We start from the raw sequence: 6549 nt of genomic DNA, 5'->3' as shown, positions 1-6549 counted from the left end.
TACCTCTGATATTTGAATACTTGGTCACCAGAGGCTTAGGAGGTGTGGCCTCACTGGAGGAAGTACGTCATGGGGCGGGCTTTAAGAGTGGAAAGATTCAGGCTACTTTTATCTCTCTATTTTGCTTCTTGCTTGCAGTTCACCATGACCCCTCAACTTCTGCTTCAGCTGTTGCCTTACTTTCTTACCAAGCATCATGACCAAGATAACTTAGTTTAAAAAAAGAGAGTGTATTTGGAGCTTAGTTTCAGAGAGTGAGTCCCCGACTGCTATGGCCAGGAGCATAGTAGCAGGCAGATAAGCATGGAGCTGGAGCAGTAGCTGAGAGCTTACTTCCTGATCCACAAGCACAAGGCTAAGAGATCTAACTGTGAATGGTGTCAGCTTCTGAAATCTCCCAGTGACATACCTCCTCCAACAAGGCCACACCTCCCAATCCTTCCCAAACAGCTACACAAGTAGGAACCAAGAATCCAAATGTATGAGCCACCACAGCTGCCATACCTTCCCTGCCCTGCTTCTTGTCTTTCAGGAACCATAAGCCAAATAAACTCTTTCTTCTATGAGTTGCCTTGGTCATGGTGTTTTATCACAGCAATAGAAAAGTAACTGATGTGGGTTCTGATCAAACTCAGAGTGTTAGGTTTTGTAGCAGGTGCCTTTCCTGGTTGGCTTTTTGTTAACTTGACACAAACTGGAATGGTCTTGCTAAGAGGGAACCACAACTGAGATGATGATGCCTCTGTGAACTTGCCTAAGGGCAAGCCTATTGTGGGGGGTTGTTTTTTTGTTTGTTTTTTGTTTCATGATTGGTGAATGGGGTGAGAAGGCTGAGGAGCCACCCAGAACCATTGTGAGCAGTGCCAATTCTGGGCAGATGGTCTTGGAGAGTCTATGAAGCAAGGCAAGAGAATCAAGCCAGCGGGCACAGCTTCTGCATCAGTTCCTGCCTTCAGGTTCCTCTCCTGAGCTCCTGCCCTGAATTCCCTGGATGATGGACTGCAAGCACAAGTTGTAAGATGAAATAAACCTTTTCCTCCCTAAAGTCATATGTGTTTTAGCAAAACAATAGAAACTCTAAGTTGCTTTTTTGAGACAGAGTCTCACTACACAGCCTTAGGTAGACTGGGGTCTTCTGCAAGTGCTGCGTGTTGTCCTACCCCCTGAGCCAGCTCTCTAGCCCAGCTACCACTTGCTTTTGTAAAAAAGCTCTCCTTGTTTGTCTTATGTTTGAGAGTCTCACTATGTGCATCAGACTGGCCTAGAAATTGCTCTATATAGCAGGTTGGTCTCCAACTTACAGAGATCCACCTGCCTTTGCCTTTTGAGTGCCAGGACTAACCATGTACATTACCATGTCTGCCGCTTACCTTGTTTTATTTGTTTAGATTTATTTTTTAGTGTGTGTGTGTGTGTGTGTGTGTGTGTGTGTGTGCCCCTATGACTGGATGGCCAGCAAGTGTATGCAGAAGCTCAGAGGAGGATGTCAGATACCCTGGAACTGGAGTCACAGGTGGTTATGAACCAGCATATGGGAGCTGGAATGAACCAGGATGCTCTGCAAGAGCTGTAAGCTCTCTTAACTTCTGAGCTATCTCTCCAGCCTCTCCTACCACCTCTCCTCTGTTTCAGTGGAGAATTTCACTCTGTAGCCCAAGCTGGCCTCAAGACACTATTTTCCTGCTTCTGTCTCCCAAATTCTGGCTTTACAGACATGAGCTACCATTCCCTCTCTCTCTTGTTCTCTACATTGTTCCAGTAAAATCATTCCTAATAGCCAGAATAATATGTATCAGTAAACTACATCCTACATACCCTTGTGTAAGACTACACCAGTGTATGGGGATGGGGGGAGGAGGGCATACCTCTAATCCCAGCACTCGGGAGGCAGGGACAGGCAGATCTCTGAGTTAGAGGCCAGTCTGGTCTAAGGCGTGAGTTCCAGGTCAGCCAGGGATACACAGAGAAATATAGTCATTAGGGGCTTGGGGGGGCGGGGAGAAGAAGAAAAGAACTTCCATCAGTCTAAAACAGAGAATCTAATTCCCTCCCACAGCCCTCCCTCAAGCTCGGAGTTTATTTTCTTTATGAAATTAACTCTCTTAAATCATATTAATTCATAGATTATAGGTATAATAATCCTAGTATCTGTTCCCTACTAGAGCATAAGTTCCGTGAAGGCAGACTTCGTCTAAGTCTCTTTGCCAAAAACATTCATTTATAACAAGTATGAAACAAATTTTTTTCTAAAAGGATCGATGAATGGATGCTTTTATTTTCACTGAAAAGGGAGGAAAGCATAAGGCATGGCTTCCATCTGGAGCTCAAAACAGATGTGAGGAGGAAGGGAGAGAAGTGGGAGAAAGGAAGGTCACTGCGGTAATAAATACGGTACAATCAAAGAGGAAGGCTCAGACTATGAGTCCACCAGCTTAGCGGCTGAGGTCCACTGACAGCTATGTGCTGGGCATTTCCAAGCATTCGAGACGGATACTTTTACGTTTACATTGTTATTCCTCACATAGGCTCTTGCAGACCGATTTCTATTATGAGATCATACTCGATAGCCGGGGCTGCTTTATCTGTCAGCCAGAAGAGAAACATTTCAGTCTTCTGAGTTTGGGAAGAGGCTTCAAAGTGAGTCACACTAATGGCAGGGACACTTCTGAGCGAAAGGGACAGCTGTTGGAGCTGCTCTGGTCACAGCCCTTTTTGAATTATGTTGTTCAGTGCTTTCTGGAATAATGAATCCAAATAACCACACATCCACTCCCTCCAGTAACATATACTCCTATTTTGTAAAAGCCTAAGGACAATTTTATTAGTGGTTAAAAGAAAAACTTTTAGGTCAGGCAAGCAGCCCAGAGGAGGGAGTCAGAGAAGAGAAAGAGAAAAAAAACTACACAGTTTGAATTAAACTGTCATGGGGGCCAGCAACATGGTAGACAAACCATGGCACTAAGGGAGAGATTTTTAGAGACAGAGAGAAATCCAGAGTATTCGGGGAAAGCAGACTTGTGGTGGTGGTGGGGAGGGGTGGCAGCTGGTTTGAGCATGGTAGCTCCAGCCTCTAATCCCTACTGGGGAGGCAGTGGCAGGTCTCTATGCATTCAAGTCAGGCTAGTCTACCTAGTGAGTTTCAAGGCCAGCCAGTCAAAGCTACAAAGTGAGACTTTGTCTTGAAAAAATGAAACAAAACAGAGGGGGTGGGGGTGGGGGGAGATGTGCTTTTCTGAGTCAGAACTTCTGAGTCAGGGCTTGGAAAAGCTGGCAAACAAAACATAGAGCAGGAAAATCTGTCTTTATTTTCCGGTTTTTGTTTGCTTGGTTTGGTCTTGTGTTTTCAATACAGGGTTTCTCTGTGTAACCTTGGCTGTCCTGAAACTCTCACTGTACACCAGGCTGGCTTTGAACTCACAGATCCCACTTGCCTCTGGCACCTTGGAGCAGCACCAGGATCAAAGGTGTGCACCACCATGCCCAGCGACTACTTTTCTTACAGTTTAGTAAAGGCTAGCCTTGAATTCCAGATCCTCCTGCCTTAGCTTCTCTCCAGTGGGGCTATGAGCCACTATGCCTGGCTGGCTGCCCACCCCCCTTTTTTTAGTGATGAAATTGAACCCAGGGCTAGTACATGCTGTTTCTGATAGCACTCTTCCAAGCTACATCCCCAGGCCGTTTTAAAAACTAATACAGCAAAGGTTGTTTGCTGATGAATCATTCTAAATATTTTTTTTTGAGCTAAGGTCTCTCTATGTAGTAGTCCTGGCTAACTGGAATTTACTATGTAGACCAAGCTGGCCTAGAACTCACAGAGCTCTGCCTGCCTTTATTTCTTGAGTGCCAGGATTAAAGGGTATATACCACCATGCCCATCCCAAGTCAATGTTTTGTTTGGTTGCTGCTGTTTTTGAAACAGTCTCACTATACATCCTTTGCTGGCCTGGAACTGGTCAACTAGGATGGTCTGAGTCACTGAGAGCCACCAGGCTCTGCTTTCCAAGTGCTGGGATTTAAAGCATGCACTAGAACACCCAGCCCAAAACCAATCTTTAACTGGACTCTGGCGTGGTTCCATTGAATCCTTCAACAGCTGCACATTTTACATAGGACAACCAGTGCCAGTATGCTTCCTAGAACAGGGCAGTGCCAGGCAAGAGTCCAACCCTGACCCTGCAGCACTTTAGACAGGACTTCTGAAGCCCTACTCCTTGGGGTCCAGGAGTCACCCTACAAACCGCACGAACACTGATCTCATTCAGACAGGTGGATTAGTGAACACACACCCTATGGCTGATCGATAAGGGCTGTAGCTCAGATCTGTAGCTCAGTTTGGGGCTGAGGCTATGACCTTGAACATTATTCTATGTCTAAGGCTGAAACTGCAAAGACCACAATAATTCGTACGTAGGTGCTAGAAGTGCTGCTCGGTGGCTGGCCCTGACTCAGCCATTTTAGACATAACAGTTCATATTGACCTTTAATTTGATGGAACCAACATGAACATTATAGTTGTGGAATTTAAGATTAACAAACCTCGGGCTGGTGAGATGGCTCAGCGGGTAAGAGCACTGACTGTTCTTCCGAAGGTCCTGAGTTCAAATCCCAGCAACCACATGGTGGCTCACAACCAACCACCCGTAATGAGATCTGATGCCCTCTTCTGGTGCATCTGAAGTCAGCTAATAGTGTAATTATGTATAATAATAAATAAATTTAAAAAAAAAAAGATTAACAAACCTCAGAACATACAGAACATAAGAGGGTGTGTGGTCAGCATGACCCTGCTCTGAGTCAAGTTATTTTTCTGTGTCAATGACCAGCAGGAATATTATATTACGTCAACAATATGAAATATCAGGTGGGCATGGAACAAAATGGCTAGAGCAGGCCTCAACACTACTGATAGGTTTTCTCCTCTGATATAAGCCAATTCAAACTGAATAAAAGCCATGTAGACTGGGAGACAGAGAAGCAAGAGTCAGAGAGAGAGTACACACATGCAAAGGAAGGCACAGGGGGAGGGGGAGGAGGAGAGAGGGGAAGGGGAGAGAGGGGAAAGGGAGAGAGAGAGAATGAGAGAGAGAGAGAGAGAGAGAGAGAGAGAGAGAGAGAGAGAGAGAGAGAGAGAGAGAGAGAGAGAGAGAGAGAGAGAGAGAGAGTGCAAACAGACCAAAATGTCTAGACTATATAGTAAAGACACCCCCACCCCCAGGAAAGTTCAAGGTAGAGGTCCGGGTGTGTCCTCAGGGAGGGACTGAGGGATGCTGGGAGAACCCCGGAGGCCTGGTCCATTGATATGTTAAACAGGCACCTCCGGCTCTAGTGCAGGGCCTGAAACCCAACCACACTCTACCTCCACCTGAAGAGGCTATCAGGTTGTGGGTTGTAGGATGTTTAACAAAATGGCACATGGAAGTGAGGTGCGTTGGAGCACACCCAAGAGCCCAGCTCCTGAGAGGTGGAGGTGGAGGGATTGGATTATGTAGCAAGTTTGAGGCTGGGTTTGGCTACATAAGAATGTTTAAAAGGGGGCTGGAGAGATGGCTCAGTGGTTAAGAATACAGACTGCTCTTTCGAAGGTCTCGAGTTCAAATCCCAGCAACCACATGGTGGTTCGCCACCATCCATAACAAGATCTGATGCCCTCTTCTGGTGTGTCTGAAGACAGCTACAATGTACTCACATATAATAAATAAATAAATCTTTAAAAAATAAAAATAAATAAAAACAAAACATAAGAATGTTAAAAAAGAAAGGAAAGCGAAGGAAGAAAAGGAGGACAGGGAAGGTCAAGGAGAAGGAAGAAAATGTTGGCCTTAAGTACTCAGCCCTGCCCAGTATTAAGACTGAGGCACGTGGAACTTCACCCCAGCTCCTGAGCCTTATCTTTTGCCCCCCCCCCTTATCTTATGCTACAGTCTGGGCTGGATTTGAACTCATGGAGATCCTCCTGCTTAGGCCTCCTGAATGTCAGGACTTTAGGCATGGACCACCACATTCAGCTCATTAGTAGTTTCTGGAATGGCAAACCCCAATAGCTTTCGTTTTGCTTTGCTCAGATCCTTAAAATCACTGTCTATGCCATTAGGAACTTTACAACTCGAAAGCTAAGTTACTCTTCGACCCATGTAGTCTGAAGACTACACTGTGGTTCAAAGGCCTGAAAACAACATTAGTCTCAGAGCACTTGGGTGACCGACCACAGGAATTGTCCGTAGACAGTATTATTTTGAAAGAGTCTTTTTTTTTTTTTTCTGTTTTTTTCGAGACAGGGTTTCTCTGTGTAGCTCTGAAGACCAGGCTGTCCTCGAACTCAGAAATCCACCTGCCTCTGCCTCCCAATGCTGGGATTAAAGGCATGCGCCACCACCGCCCGGCTTGAAAGAGTCTTTTCTTCTGATTGGTAGGTTCTGAACAGTGCTTAAAAGGATGAGAAGCCAGGCAGTGATGGTGCACACCTTTAACCCCAGTACTTGGGAAGTAGAGGCAGGAGAATTTCTGAGTTTGAGGCCAGCCTGGTCTACAGAGTGAGTTCCAGGACAGCCA

General features: G+C 45.7%; 1 long non-coding RNA gene across 1 annotated transcript in view; it reads right to left on the bottom strand.

The window, feature by feature from the left end:
- Positions 1-2255: 2255 nt before the first annotated feature.
- LOC116087374 overlaps positions 2256-6549 on the bottom strand; it is a 6101-nt gene continuing 1807 nt past the window's right edge. Inside the window, exon 2 of the long non-coding RNA XR_004117403.1 lies at positions 2256-2582. This is a non-coding gene — a long non-coding RNA (uncharacterized LOC116087374). The remainder of the gene's footprint in view (positions 2583-6549) is intronic.

Source organism: Mastomys coucha, unplaced genomic scaffold (assembly GCF_008632895.1).
Source record: "Mastomys coucha isolate ucsf_1 unplaced genomic scaffold, UCSF_Mcou_1 pScaffold13, whole genome shotgun sequence".
Lineage (NCBI taxonomy): Eukaryota > Metazoa > Chordata > Mammalia > Rodentia > Muridae > Mastomys > Mastomys coucha.
This window is presented reverse-complemented; position numbering and strand designations above follow the sequence as displayed.